Below are 15,560 nucleotides of genomic sequence, written 5' to 3' on the forward strand. Positions count from 1 at the left end.
AGGTGTATTTTGTAGTTTCAACCTAGGCGGCGCTGCCTTCCATGTAATATTTTGCGGATGATGCTTTTCGTATTACTAGTCTTATTCTTCAAACGTATTATTCGTCTTTATTTTTATAAAAAAATGTACTGGTGTTACGACAAGATGTAGTACCCCTATAACTTTAACAAATGGTCGTTCTATAACAGGTAACACAAATACTGTAAAACATAGCAAACACGAAGTAGGGTACCAAATTTCCGAATTATACATGGTTTAGTACATCTTGCCTGTACTAATTCAGAGTTCTGTGTCAATAATGAAAATTCAGTTTACGAAAGTATCTAAAGTAACCTTATTTAAGTTACGACATCCTGTAAACCCCAAATTGGGTTACAAATTGAATCATATGGTTACAGAGGAATGCACATATGGTAACACGCCATAATTCAGACTTATTGGATGGAAGTCAATCAACTTCAAATAACGTACCACAAAGGTAGATTTATTGGGTGAATTTCACCATGGAAATCAATTCTAATTCTTCGTAAGGTCATGATAACCGAGCAGGTCTTGAGTGAATACTGGATTACCACTGGCGCCATGTATAGAATGCGTACCACACCCACCCTCATTGACTAAAAAACCCGGATTGGACTGCAACAAGTGTTTAGTAGTTGGTTGATAACTACGGTGATCCCCATGGAAGGTTTCGTTCACAACCTGGAAACTATGCCGGTGCTGGTTTTGATTTGCAGGCATACAATGACTCCCGGCCTCTTGATAATTTCCACCTCTACTACTGCTGCTACTGGTGAAGTAACGAATGGAACCAGCATTCTGGGACATTTGCGACATCTGAGATAGTTGCACTCCACTCAAGTTTTGCGACATTTGCACACCATTAATGTTCTGGGACATGTGTAAACCTGATAGGTTTTGGGCAATTGGACCACCAGATATGTTTTGTGACATTGATATACCACAACAGTCTTGGGACAAAAGTACGTCACCACCCTCCGGGGTCATACGAATCCCACCCACAGACATGCGAATTTATGTCTGTCCTGAGGGAAACAAATTTGTGGCAACAACTCCACTTACTCTTCCAGATGACTGTATACATGTCAAACGCTAATAAATACAAGCTAAATGTTGTTGACGGTTAATAAACATTTAATAACATGAGTGGTACAAAATGACACGAAAAAAATCACCTGAAACTGTTGAACAGGTACCCCATTGTTGTAGTTCTGCTGAGGTTATACCATAGTCCCCCTTACTTGCCCAGCCATTTGAGGCGGGTATTCAGCACCATACCCCTGGAAATATCACAAACTCAAATCAATATTTGTTTAAATAGAATATCACAAACTCACAAACTCACATCAATATTTGTTTAAGTTTAATTTGTAGCGTATGTGATTCACTCACATATTGATCGTGGGATCCCCAACCAGGATGGAAGGTGTTTGGCGGCTGCACGTAGTTGTGTTGAGGAAGGCAAGTGTTCTGACAATTGCTGGTTTCTGGAAAGTCTTGTGGTACAACACTCTTGTTTTTCCTGACTTGCTTCCTTGCGGGGTTTTTATTCTCACCTGGTTGTAAAAATCTTTTTTCACGAGTCCTGTGAGCCTTTAAACCACCGCGCAAAACAGGATCTTTAACCATTACAGGGGGGTAAGTGTGGTAGTATCATCCCCAACGCTGTTTGGAGGTTTGTTAACGGAGCCTGATGTTGTAGGTCCAACAATCGCCATCCTGTTCCCCCCGGAAGTCAGTGCACCAGCTTCGTTAGCACCAACTGCTGAAAGAGCATCACTCTCATCAAGACGTAACACAATATTCATAATACCTTCTATGACCAAATCCCAACTTCTGCTCGGAAAGTGATCCACGGAGGGCAGCAGGTTCCACCGCATTCATAATCCGGTCATAGCGCTTAACTTCTTCTGTTTTCTCGGGATCATGATAAGCAACCTTCACAAGAGTGTGCTTACGTTGTATATCTTCTCCATCGGTCAACTATATATCCAGCAGGCACATTTTCCACATCCTCCACGTCCAACACCTTAATGATGTGCCTACACATAATGCCGTGGCACTCGAAATGTTTGCAGTCACACTTTGCAAATGAGGTCTCCTTGTTGAACATCACGACGTATATACGCTTCCGGCCTGCTAAAGATATTTCCTTTCTCAAGAACTTGGACCATACCCATACTTTGTCAGACACTGTATGCTCAACCTCCACATCAGAAACTACTTTCGATGTAACAGGTGTTACGTAACATACCCGCATACATTGGATCTGGACTTCAACGAACTTCGCATCCGTATATAGTTTCTGGAACTTCCTCTCCACAGCAAACTCTCCAACCAAAGACCGAGTAAAACGACAGCAGTTCACATCAGCAGCTTTTTCATCATTGGCCCTACTTTCCATGGCCTTGCAGTACCTAGGAGCAAACTGATATAATCTCGTATTCTTCTTCAAGTACCCGTCGAAGAAACTGTTAATACTCTCAACCCTCTGAGTCGTCTGCATCCCCGCCCAAAAAATATGCTTCACATATGCAGGTATCCACATTTCTCGCTGATTATACAACCCTATACATTTAAAAAAGGTCATTAGGTAAATTAACAACAAAGGAATTGAACATGAAAGACATTCTCACCAAAAACAATGCCATATATGAAATACCTACCACATTGCACATGTAAATCAAATATTTAATGCAGTTTGGTACATAATTAAATGAAAACGTGTACCAATCCAAAATGTTATCGCGGTTTCGTATGATGTATACTTTACCATATCACGATTAGAATTAAAAGTAGTACCAAACCATGATCAATACCTACTAGCCACTTGTAGCTTTCCTTAGCCTCCTTCAGCTTGAAAGTTTCCACCACTTCAGCCCAACCTTCTTCAAATTCAACAGGGGTCAAACTGTTGTATATGACATTCTGTAGGGCAACTTTTATTTGGGGAAAATCAGTCATCGAACCCAATTTTCGGCTGAACTTCTGCATAATATGCCACATACACCAACGATGTCTGGTTTTAGGCATTGGCATTGCTATTCGAATTGCCTTCCTCATAGCCGCATCCTGGTCGGTCATAATAGCAGCGGGAGCTTTACCCCCCATACAAGACAACCATGCCCTAAAGAGCCAAACGAACGTTTCCGCGGTTTCATGAGACACTAATGCACATCCAAGCAAAATTGTTTGCCCATGGTGATTCACCCCAACAAAGTTCGAAAATGGCAACTCATACTTGTTTGTCAAGTACGTGGAGTCAAAACAAACGACATCCCCAAAATATTCATACGCGGCTCTGCTACGAGCATCAACCCACATTACATCCTGCAACTTCCCTGTTTTATCAAGCCGGTGGAGATGGAAAATTTTTTGATTATCCTTTGTCATTTTATCTAAATAATTTATCATTGCAACAGCATCCCCATCTCGTAGCCTCAATCGCATCCTCCTATTCAAAATATTATGCACGTCTTTCTTCGTAAAACCAATATTCTCTACACCATTCCTTCTTCCCGCTAAGTTATTGAAAATCTGAGCCACAGGTGCACCTGAATCGTGATCATTTTCAATCTGTTTCAGGATTGTCTGAGTTATTTTCCTAACCCGGAACATGGATATATGGTTGGACTTGGTAGGACTGGGAATGTGGTTCAAATGTTCAGTAACAACACTTTTCACAACCCATAAATTCTCTTTGGTCCGAGTACCATATAGCATAACAGGGCAACTACACTTCTTCGTCTTCCTCTTAAGAATTGGTTCCTCTACGCAGGTAACTACCCTTCCATTCACCATCCGCCGGTATTTTGGCCGTCCATGACACTCACACCTCCAAACATAGGTCCTCAGGGAATTCAATTTGCCCGTTTCACTGTCTTTCACCCCGCTCTTATTCCCTCCCATACACACTACACCAAAACCTTGTTGCTCCCCATAGGATCGAAAATAGTTATTCAATGCTTCCCAATTAGCAAATGACATTCCAACAGAAGGGGTCGGTAGAACGGGACCTTTGTTCCGCTTCGTAGGAGTTGTATACATATCTGCGTTAATGGTTGAAACCCCATCTCCATCACCAGGGCCGCCAATGTCTTCATCCTCCATACAAGTAGTGTTTCGCCCTACTCCCATTTCTCCGGATTCATCATAATTATCATCATTAACCTCATTCAGGTCATCATCATTTTCAATACACAATTCTTCATCTAATTCATCTTCGTCATCTAATGCTTCATCATAATCATCCACAACATCATACTCGTCATCTTCCCAACGTTCTTCACCAACTTCTACGTCCCCAACTCCCCCATCTTCAGACTCTACACCATCACCTACCCCATCATCTTCGTCAAACCCATCATCACTACAATATTCCCCTACATCATCCAACAACTCTTCCTCCCCATCCAATTCAAGAACCTACATAATGAAATTTATTGTGTTTAATTTGGAGTATGGTACAGGCTTCCGATACCAAACCTTAAAAATGTTTACCAATGAGTTCGTGTTCCCCATTGCCTTTTCCTCTTTTAACATAATGTTTTCCGTAATTTCACAATTTAACAATAAACAATACCCTAAATTTTATTCCAATCATCATTGAAATCCTAATTTTTATTCCAATCATCTTTATCCTAATTTTTTTCCCCATATTTCGTAACCAAATTCAAACCGTATTTTCAACATTACTCAAATTTATAATGTGGATAATAAACAAATTCATACCATAAATAATTCTCAGTCTCTACTCACTGAATTGAATGACCTCATTTAAATAAATATTTCGAATTTATTTTTCCACTAATAGTTGGATGCATTTATTGTATGAATAAATGAAATAATTGGTTTAATTACAACTAATTACGGAAACTTGGAAACATACCTGGTTTAATTGCAACCTCCTTTTGCTTCCAACCACTCCTTCACCCTCCTTAGAAGTTCTCATTGCCGCCGCCTACCAATTTTTGGCCAAATCGCCAACTTATCCACGCCTACTTCATGACAAACACCATACACAAGGTGAGCCCAGCTTCCACATTCGAGGGCTTCATTCATACGTGACTGAATTGTTCATACGGATTTCAAATTTTTAATCAAACAAACCAGATCTGAAAGATAATTATGAAATTGGGGGAAGAAATTGGGGGAAGATATTAAACAGAATAGAAATTAAAGTTTACGAAAAAAAATTATGCAAATTATTTCACCATTTTTGCCGCCTAATTTTTCAACATTGACATTGGCGCAATTGGGGGAAATTTTCACTCTCTCTCTACAATTTCACCAAAATATCATGGCGCTTACATTTAACCCCCATTTCCTTTTTCTTTTCTAACTTTAATGACCCCACTTCTGATTTTACTATTATTCTATTGCTAGTATACCATTTAAATGGTATACCTAGTATACACAAAGACTTCCTCAAAATATACTCGGCTCTTTAAAGTTTAAACTCAACCCCCACCCTGTCTTCATTTTCCTTCATTGGAGGAATAGATAAGCAATACAACTATACAAGATACAAAACCCGAAACACTAAACATTAAGGCAAATAATAATACAGTACAATGCTATAACCAGATTTCGTGATTAAGGTTGTTTCAAGTAAAAGAAATACCGCTTTCCATGTAATAAACTAACGCACGTCACTAAAAAAATGCTTAACCATGCTAGAAACACTCAGCAAGTCAACATATCACTCCACCTCCTAACCTACACACTTCATCATCTTGTATATTAGCAAAAACAGGTACAATTAATTTCCCGTCTTTCTCCTCCCCTTCGTGAAAGGACTTATGCTCACAATCACATCGAAACTTTAATCATTATCAACCTTCAAATCTAAGCCGAAAGCCAAAAACGAAACTAAAAAACTAATCAAAGGATACTCAAGTTGTGGGATTGATCTTTTTAGGTGTATGAATTCGAATTTAGAAATAACCTACTACAACATATTTCCGGCCAACGTCTAGTAAACGGAAGAAAATGATGAGCCATTCCGACACAACATTCTCTTAAATAATCAAGGATCCAATATATTTATTGGAAACAAGCAGAGCACACAGAGTAGAACCTCCAAGCACCTAATTTCTGAACAAAAATGATGTTCATTACAACAATGAATCCGGCACAAAAATCCATCATACAATTGACTTGAATTTAAGTCACCTAAAAGGATCATTAGACTCAGAAAATAGTTTAGTATAGTACTAATTGCAGTTCAAGTTGTATGCGTCAGACTTATTTGGTGAAGATAACTTGAAAATATTCTTTGACGAGAACACACTGAAACAGCTCAGGAGGTATCTTGCTTAAAATCCCTATTTCAATCCTCCTCCCAACCATTATATCGCCACTGTTGCTGCAACTCGAACACTCAACCGACAATCGCAATCTTTATCGGTACCACAAGCATCATTTTCGGTCACTCTGAAAATAGCCTCTATACACGTCCTCTTCATTGGTCTCTTTGCGCCCTTTATGTCATCATCCCGCACATTAATGATATCCATAATCCAATTTTTTTTTCTTTACTCATAAGATAAAGTTCCACTAATGCATAAATTCTAAGGACTCCCCCCCAAAGTCAAGCAAGTAAAATTGCTGGATTTTTTTTTTATATATAAAAAGAGTAAAATTGCTGAAAATTACAACATTCATCATTCTATAACAAAAAAATCTCAATATTCTATCTCCAAAATTTTAACAAAAAACCAATATATTACTCCCTCCGTCCCGGAATACTCGAAACGCTTTGACCGGCGCACAAAGTTTAATTCATTGTTATTGACTTATTATTTAATTAGATGGTAGTGGAATATTTTTTTAATATAGATAGTGGGGTAGTGGGGTATTTTTTAATGTGGGGTAGGGATGTAGGTGGGTCCTTGGTAAGTGAGAAGTTGATATAATATTAATAAAAGTTTCTAATTTTCAGAAACGTTGCAAATAATCAGGGACGGTCTTATAAGGAAAGAGTTTCAAATATTCCGGGACAGAGGGAGTATCATACCAAAATATTGACCCCAAATTCTTATATGAGACTGTCCTCACCATTAACTGATGGTGAGACCAGTTCACACTTGCGAATTTAGGTATGTTACTTCTATAGTTTAAACATGTTTCTTTTTTTTTTTATAATTTTAGAGGAGGTACTTTTTTTAGTTTAAGTATGTTACTTCTATAGTTTATACATGTTACTTTTTTATCGGAGTAGTTTTAGGGGAGATACCTTCTTAGTTTAAGTATGTTACTTCTATAGTTTAGACATGTTACTTTTTTTTAATATAATTTTAGAGGAAGTACTTTTTTTAGTTTAGATATGTTACTTTTTTTATACGGAGTAGTTTTAGGGGAGATACCTTCTTAGTTTAGGTATGTTACTTGTATAGTTTAGACATGTTACTTTTTTTTATAATTTTAGATGAGATACTTTTTTAGCTTAGATATGTTACTTCTATAGTTTATACATATTACTTTTTTTTATACGGAATAGTTTTATGGGAGGTACATTTTTAGTTTAGGTAAGTTACTTCTATAGTTTAGACATGTTACTTTTTTTTATTTTTTTATTTTTAATTTTAGAGGAGGTACTTTTTTTAGTTTAGGTATGTTGCTTTTATAGTTTAGATCTGTTACTTTTTTTTATAGTTTTAGGGGAGGTACGCTATTGGTTTCGCGCTCGTCACACCATCAAGTTGATGGTGTGACTGGTCTCACAGGAGACGCGCTGAATATTGACAACAACAAATTCGGGGAAAAAAATATCTCCATAAAAATGAAAATAAAAAATAAGAAAAAATAAATCATACTTTTTTTTTACGCAAGGTCCGATTTAATTTCAACTCTTCTCCTAACCTAATTTCAAGTGAATTACAACTTCGCACCAAAATAATACAACCTACGCACAGGCCACAGTAGGCAGCATAAATAAATTTCACAAAGGGAAGACAAGGCCGCACAAAAACACAATATTATTGCTACTTCTTAATGGTCTTGAAACAAGCAACTCAACATGGGCACAAAGCCAGTTTTTCTAACGCATTAAACAACATAGTAGCATGATAAAATCTAGATTCCCTCTCAAATCTTGTTGAAGGCCACAATATCACAACTCTGCACATACTCGTTGATCGGCTCAGCTGTCAAATGATCCTCGACCAAATCATCAACGGAGACCAAGTCATCCACGATTGTCATCCACGATTGTCATTTTCTTGATACCATACCCGACTGGCACGAGTTTGGATGCTCCCCATAGCAAACCCTCCTTCTCGACACTCCTGACAGCTTCCTCAAGCTTCTTCATGTCAGTTTCATCATCCCATGGCTTCACATCCAACAAGACTGATGACTTGCCAGACTCTTTCTTTTTAATGGATGACTTTGCAGCTGCAAAACGTTCTTCAGCAGCCTTCTTCTCCTCTTCAGTCTCTTCACCAAAGAGATCAACATCGTCGTCATCTTCCTCATAGGCAGCTGAAGCCTTAGAGTCAGCAGCAGGGGGAGTGGCGACATCAGAAGCGGGAGCGTTACCCTCAACTGTAACACCTGATCCCTCACCAGACACGCCAGAGATCCTCAATAGCGCATCGATGTGTTTGTACCACCTGGATACATTCACATACGCATCCAAAGATTTCTTTGTGACGGAAGAATACACGGTGAGATCATCCTTGGAGGCTTGGTAACCAGTGATGTAACTCCTGCTAAGGAGGTAGTCGTCGAGCTTTTTCAAACCAGCACCGGAGCTCAGATCGTAAAATGTGACAGCCATTGATGCAGAAACGAGAATAGCAACAGCAGAGAAAGAGAGGTGAGGCGCCTCCGACTACAACAACAAGATGCTGCTTTTCTTGGAGGGTTTTGAGAGGAAGAAATCATACTTAGTATAGTCTGGAACATGGAGTATTGCAAAATGCAAAACTAAACAGAAGCTAAATTGGGGCCAATTTCACATACCTTACCAACATTGAAGAGTTCACCCAAGTCTTCAAGATTGAGATCACGAGGTGAGCATTGTGTAAGAGGTCATATCTGTCAAATGGAGAACCAACTATCTCAGTTGATGGTGGCATGTGAAATAGCACAAAGCATCATTTAACAAGGAGAGAACATGGCACACTATTTAAATGTTCTGGCTGCGTCAATGCAGGCGTCATGTATAACCCAATATCCACAAGGAGGACCAGGAATCAAGCACACAGTTGGATATAGGAATTATCCGCAGTGACATGATAAAAATCCTAGTTGGTTCGACTGATCAACATAGTATCATCTTGACACCAGAAATAGATCAGATTGGGATGCAGATATGTATTGACAGTTTGCATGTTCTGTTTGCTATATAGATGCATCCCATTCGAAATTGAACATGCATAAAACGAGTGCCATATTAATGGTTTAACTGGGGATAAATTTTACAAATTAAGAACCCTCACAAGACCTTCTATGTCAAATTGACAAGGAAATCAATTAAAGCTGCAAAAGTAATATCCATTGCCATACAAACAATTATATCAGCTGATAGTCAAGTATAGTTCTAAGTTTCTAACAGGTGACAAGGTTTACAACTGAAATACTTACTTTCATGAGTCGTATACATCTGGAATTTGAGTAATATCATATCTCCTGCAAGATGATTAGATGTCAGTGTAATTCCATAAAACAAAAACTTCCATTTTCAAACAAAAAAAGTTCACATGTAAAAACGGACAAGTCAGAACCTACAGGCAAGTTCAGAAAAAATATCACATGGATATGTCTAAACCTCTAGTTCTATAATCTAGACTTCTGGATCCTTGTAAGTTTTCTTCCTGGATTTCATTGAAATCTCATAACTTAACCTAATAAACCAACTTCATTCGCCAACTTGTGGATACAAACACTTACGCTTTTCGTACATTATACAAGTCTTTTTCCAGTTTTCTCCATCGGGCATACATAAGAAGGAATCCTTCATTGCCACAAGGTAACCGGCGGCAATCCGATCAACATCAATATTGGTCTTTCCCAGAGCCTTAGCTTGATCATATGGAGGGAAGACATCGTAGGAACTTGTTTCTGCAAGTTTTTCATCTTCATCTTTAGCTAGAAGCCTCACTTGTTCGGTAACCTTCTTAGTTAACTCCACCTAGACAATCAAGGTACCGCCAAAGGAGTAAGAAAAATTTATCATCAGATTCAGATGCATGAAAAAGTAATACACATAAAGATTCAAGCAGTTGATGAAAAATTGTCTTCACAACCAACCTAGAACGGGATTTATATTATGCAATTAACTAATGAATTTTCACATATCAAGTAAACATAGCCACACTGCATTACATACATTGACCCAGACCATGTGTTCAACTTCTTCATTCTATCGTTTCCTAAACAGTAAGCCATGATCCCATGAGTTATATCATATGCCAAGTACAAGACACTTAATTCTTATGTGAACCATGTAATTCGTAAAATGTAACATATCTCAGTTAATACACCAAATAGTTTGATGTACCATTCAACCAAGAATCAGAGTTACTGAAAGAAAAGGAAATAATTATATAAGGCATAATAACATTATCATTTAATCCTACTCATCTTTTATAGGAGTAGTTGCATAGAAGAAATTAAGAAAATTGGCATGTATACTTCCAAAATCATCTCCTCAAGTATCCCCTTCACAATTTCACATATATACAGTCGAATATTAGATGTTCCTAATTTAGATACAGTTAGAACTACTCCAAAAATAAATTCCTCTGATATCCTTTCACATATATGCAGTCAAATATTAGATGTCTTAACTTAGACACAATTAGAACAAATAAAAATATTTAAAAGCTGATATTCCAAAGGCGTGGGAACTCCGGTCAGACAAACCTTGGGAGAAAGAAAAAACAGTAGGTGAAAATTACAAAAAAATTACAAAGAATAAGACCATTATCAGGAAACTCCTAGATTTTTCCAACAAAGCACATTTGTTATCAATAGTAATGAGTCTAATAACTCTAATGACAGAACGATAAAACACAGTTTAATATCTATCATAAAGCTAAGAAAGAGATGTGAAATAGGAAAACATAAGTCCATCAGATTGGGTATCATATGTATACCAATTTAGGTAGATACCCGGATGCATTAGGAGAAAGTCCAGCTCCATTAACCATCCACAAATATTCAGGTGATCCATTATTGTGAGAAGTCGGCTCCTGAAGTTATTATCTCATTCAACCTTGCCTATATTAGAGGTTACTCAAATGAGCACACATGAACCATAATGTACTATATCAGAAATTAGAAATACATCATAACTACCCCTGCAGTACAAAAAATAAGCAAATACTCAGGTGAATTACAAATAAGTCAGTAAGTGCCAGAAGGTTCCATAATATTCCTATGCAAGCTGATGATCCGATTATCAGATCTAGGGTTTTCAAATAAAAACTCTATATCTTGAAGAATATTAAAAACGATTTCTTCAAGTCAAGACCAAAATTATTGCTCCTCTGTTGGTCAACCAAAAATCAAAGAAGACCAGTGGTTTTTCTCCCTCACAAGTCCAACCTGTATTGGTGTTCGCAACAAGGCGGGTCCTATGGACACCGATATAATTGGTTTAACTAAATTGACTAATGAGCATAACAAAATTCTAAAATCTCTAAAGGAGAAAACAACACTCACTCAACCAAATAAGTAGACATCACATGACAAACACATATATAAGAATAAACTCCATATCACCAACTTACTGAGAAATGAAAGTGTCCTATACTCCATATTGTACTGATATATAAAGTTTAATTTGTTCCCCTTGGGGATAAAGATTAAGGCACCAAAAGAATCTCAAGACTAACACTCACGATATATTTTCTACATTACTTATACAAAGAATGTTAGCTAACCTGCTTTGAATATATCAAAATCTTATCAAATTCTCTCCTCTCTACAAATGCTGCTACAACTTTAGGAATCGCTCTAGCTTTGATGTATATCTTGAGAGCAAGGTCAGTATCAGCTGTCTGCATATAAAGAAAAATAAGAAATCAGAAAGGCACAGGACTTGGGAATAAATAGACATCAGATGACGAACTAAAGGACAAAAAAAGTAAGTATACCTTCACAAGATCTCCAAGCTCCTCACTACATTCAAGCTTGTCCTCTTCCAACCAATTCCCTAATAGCTTATTTTTATTCTGATTTACAACCAGTCTGGGTAATTCAAGTGACTCAAAGGCATTGTATTTTCCTCTGGTTATCAATGTTCCAATGTATTGCAACAATGATGGTGTTTGCCCAGATTGAACAGGAACACTCTGCAAATAGTAATAATAACAAGATGAGGAATTACGAGATGCAACACAATAAAACCAACCTCATAAAAATGAGCCATTCATACAATCAGCCATAATTCTTACAAATTCATACAAATTTCCAACCTATGCGTCAGCAATTCATATAAAATTAACAAATTAACATAACTAATTAACAAATTGATACAATCAACCCTATTTCATACAAATTCATAAAGAGTACCATGAAATCAAATGAAAGAAAATGGACAGAGAAAATTGAATAAAACAAACCTGGGCAGAAGGATTGCGATTGATACAACAATCGTCGAAAGCAGCAGACGAGAAGTCGCTTGGAGGAGAGAGAAAAAGATCCAATTCAGAGAGAGGAAGGAGAAATCGAAAAACCAGGTGAAAGGAGGAAGGAGGAAGGAGGAAGGAAATAATGAATGGCAGAGGAAAGAGGGAGTCCATACACTTTAGGTTGACTGGACTTAAAATGCAATGGGTGATTGACATGTCAAATTGTAAATTTTGGGTTTAGGTGGAAAATGGTATATTTTAGGAGGAAAAGTTTTCATTTTTTTCGCCAGTTTGCTCTTCACAACGGGTATTCTAGCGCCTAAAACTCCTCTGAAAAGTTCCCTGCCTAAATTTCCCCAAAAAAAAAAAAAAACTGAAGGTGAACATTAAGTATCCACAGAAGGTTATCACTTACCAGGCTTGTTGTAAGAGGTGAACATTCATGAACTCCATTTCTACTTCTCATGTAATACAAAGCAATTACTAAGTAATCTTTTAACTTTGTTATCTATAAATTTGTTCTCGTTTTATGTTTTTTCTTAGTAAATTTTTTTCCCGAATATAATCTTTATTAATGTATTGTGATTTTATCATTGTCGTATAATCTATGAACCATTAATTAATCAAGCGGAGTAACCAATGTTGTTGATTGAAGTTGACGGAGAAACCTATGTACCGTGTGTGTATAAGCATTTATTTTCGTGGATAACTTATGTATGTTAACCATTTTAATTTAATTAATTGTATATGTATAATTAAAAACAAAATGATATTTTATTATATCAATTAATTATTTGTTTATTTGAATTAAATTTGATGTATAAAAGCATCCAATGTATCGGAGACTAGAAAAGCATCCAATGTATCGGAGAATCCCGCCTCAATTAATCTTCCCCTATATGTACAGTATGGAGACTGCATCCATTGATGTGGATATTAAGATTCGGGAAATACAGATGATGGCAAGACATGCGCGTGAGATTGAGAAAGGAGAAAGCTCTCCAAGTGAAGGGAGTGAATTGGATGAACAAATTCCAAACGAGATGCACTTGGTAGAGAGAGATACTGTTGAAGGACTTAAGGACTCGATTTGGAGTGATGTATTGGAGAAACAAGCATCCAATGTACTGTCATTCATAGGGGAAGATGTTTCAGAGGAACATGTTGAAGGTGACATGAATCTCACGAATAACGTTTTAAGTGAAGCATTGTATGAATCTCACGAAGCCATGATATACCTATTTATATGTATAAAAGCACTGTATGATTTATTTAAATTTGTATTAATAATTAACTTGTTTAATTTCATTTGTTATTCCAGAGTACAATGGTTAGTATAGACCTTAATGTTGAACCTGTCGTCGGAGAAGGAACTATTGTGAATTCAACTACGCCTACCACCCCTTGTCCAGGAATGTATTTTGAGTCCGGTCTTGAGTTTAGTGAATTTTACCATCGTTATGCTTACATGACGGGTTTTGAGTTGTTTGTAATTGGTAATAGGATAAAGAAGGAGTACAAGGATAAGGGTGTTAGTAAAATTAACTTTTGATGAAAATAAAAGGAAAATATAAATAACATCCTACTTGTGCACCCTCCTTACAAATTAATAATAATTAAATTGTTATTTATGTTACATTCTTTTCAAATATTTCTATCACTAACGACCAAGCTCGTTATTAATGTATTTATTAATTAGATGGTTATTTCGATCTAATTGTTTTAATTTTTTCGAGTATGTTAGGTGTCTCGTGTGTTTTTATGGACAAATAAAGTACGTGTAAGCTAGTACACTGACACCTAAGTAAACTCGATCGTCTAAGCCAACCCTTTCATGTGTCCAAAACAATTCTCATTCCCGGATAACCTAGTACACTGACACCTAAGTAAACTCTATCGTCTAAGCCAACCCTTTCATGTGTCCCGATCGATTCTTATTCCCGGATAACCTAGTACCATGACACCTAAGTAAACTCATCGTCTGAGCCAACCCTTTTATGTGTCCCGAGCGATTCTCATTCCTGGATAACCTAGTACCATGACACTTAAGTGAACTAGTTACGATGATTAGCCAACCTTATTAGCAAGACACTTATGTAAACTATGTATAACAATAATATGGACACATACGTATCCCAAAACCAATAATAAGAAAATCACTTAATTAATATGTATACATGATAAACCAAATAACATCGAGGAAATTAAAAACGCATACACACTTCATTAGTAAATTAATGTTAAATCTATGGTGGACCCGGCTACTAATTGCTCATGCTGGTATTGGTTCGTTAGTTGATTGGCTGCAGCAACAGCCCTTAGTATAGGCGGGAAACAATACAGTAGTGTGTAATTTATAAAAAAAATACATGTTCTAATTTATATTACAACTTAATCTTTACACTAACTATAGTTTCTACATAATACAATTTCAGATTTTTTATTGTATAAAAAATAATAAATCAGCGATTTCCTTTTTTACAATATAATTTAGATTGTATTTTACAAATACTGAAACCAAACAAATACAATTTCTACGCAAAACCAACAATGGCTTCGGCCTCACGTCACAATGGTCACAACTAAAACATTAACATAGAGCATTGCTTGCACGCTGGTCACGGGTTCGAGTACTGGCTTGAGCATAATAAAACGCGCATTTAGCTTCTTCCCTACCAACCCCCCACCCTTTTTTTCCCCTTTTTTTTTTCCAATTCCCTGCAATTTTCCATTTCTATAGATTTGTCAACAACAACCCATGTTTTTTATTTCCAAACTTAAACAAAACATTGAAAACATTAGGGGATATGGATATCAAACTAGGATTAATTAACCAACAACAAACCAAATCCAACATTGCAAATATCGAAAAAAAAAAAATACAAAATCCGAGAAAAGAACTCCATTGACATAGATGCTCCGACGACGAAGAAGGAGATTTCACAACAAAATTCT

The 15,560-nt window shown here is 36.7% G+C and overlaps 1 long non-coding RNA gene and 1 pseudogene across 1 annotated transcript; both read right to left on the bottom strand.

Moving 5' to 3' along the window:
• Positions 1-7,985: 7,985 nt before the first annotated feature.
• LOC110777146 (elongation factor 1-delta-like) lies at positions 7,986-9,063 on the bottom strand (annotated as a pseudogene).
• A 957-nt stretch (positions 9,064-10,020) lies between these two features.
• On the bottom strand, positions 10,021-12,151 carry LOC110777147 (uncharacterized). Its single transcript, XR_008921085.1, has 4 exons — positions 12,129-12,151; positions 11,916-12,032; positions 11,143-11,250; positions 10,021-10,159 (listed from the first exon to the last, which is right to left on the bottom strand). It is a non-coding gene; the product is annotated as an uncharacterized lncRNA (long non-coding RNA).
• Positions 12,152-15,560: the final 3,409 nt, after the last annotated feature.

Source organism: Spinacia oleracea, chromosome 5, assembly GCF_020520425.1.
Source record: "Spinacia oleracea cultivar Varoflay chromosome 5, BTI_SOV_V1, whole genome shotgun sequence".
In the NCBI taxonomy this organism is placed as follows: domain Eukaryota; kingdom Viridiplantae; phylum Streptophyta; class Magnoliopsida; order Caryophyllales; family Amaranthaceae; genus Spinacia; species Spinacia oleracea.